This window comes from Orycteropus afer, unplaced genomic scaffold (genome assembly GCF_000298275.1).
Source record: "Orycteropus afer afer isolate SDZICR_OR568_19922 unplaced genomic scaffold, OryAfe1.0 scaffold01321, whole genome shotgun sequence".
Classification (NCBI taxonomy): Eukaryota; Metazoa; Chordata; class Mammalia; order Tubulidentata; family Orycteropodidae; genus Orycteropus; species Orycteropus afer.
The window spans coordinates 106,294-107,422 of record NW_006922908.1 but is presented as its reverse complement, the minus strand read 5'-3'; positions in this window follow the sequence as shown (position 1 = coordinate 107,422).

The window sequence follows — 1,129 nt, the reverse complement described above, 5'->3', positions numbered from 1 at the left end:
CACCAGAAGGCTGGCGGTTCAAACCCACCAGCCACTCCTTGGAAGGAAGGTTGGGCAATCCTACTTCCGTAGTGATACTGCCTGGTAAACCCAAGGAGGGGTCGCTATGAGTCGGGGCCGACTCGATGGCCAACAACAACAACAACAACAATGTACCAAAAAGAATTGGTCCATGTTCATCCATTTCAGGAGGTGGCATATGATCAAGAACCAACAGAACTGAAGGAAGAAGTCAAGGCTGCACTGAAGGAATTGGCAAAAAACCACACTCCAGAAAACAACAGAATACCCATTGAGATATTTCAAACAAACGGATGCTCCCCTGGAGGCACTCACTTGGCTATGCCCAGAGATTTGGAAGACAGCTACCCTCGCCAACTGACTGGAAGAGATCCATATTTGTACCCATTCCAAAGAAAAGTGATCCCACAGTATGTGGAAATTATCAAACATATCATTAATATTGCATGCAAGTAAAATCTTACTGAAGATAGTTCAAAAATGACTGCAGCAGTATATTGACAAAGAACATCCATAACTGCAAGCTGGATTCAGAAGAGGATGTGGAATGAGGGATATCATTGCTGATGTTAGATGGATCTTGGCTGAAAGCAAAGAATACCAGAAGGATGTTTACTTGTGTTTTATTGATTATACAAAAGCACTTGATTGTGTGGGTCATAACAAATTTTGGATAACATTAAGAAGAATGGGAACACTTGATTGTACTCAGGAGGAACCTGTACGTAGACCAGGAGGTTGTCGTTCGAACAGAACAAGGGGATACTACATGGTTTAAAATCAAGAAGGGAGTGCATCAGGGTTGTATCCTTTCTCCATACTTATTCAATTTGTATGCTAAGGAAATGATCGGAGAAACTGGACTATATGAAGAAGAACATGGCATCAGGATTGCAGGAAAAATCATTAAGAACCTGCAATATACAGATAACACAACTTTGCTTGCTGAAAGTGAGGATGACTTGAAGCACTTACTGATGAAGATTGAAGACTACAGTCTGCAGTGTGGATTACACCTCAATATAAAGAACACAAAAATCCTCACAATTGGACCAACAAGCAGAATCATGATAAACAGGGAAAAGGCTGAAGTTGTACAAGACTTCAT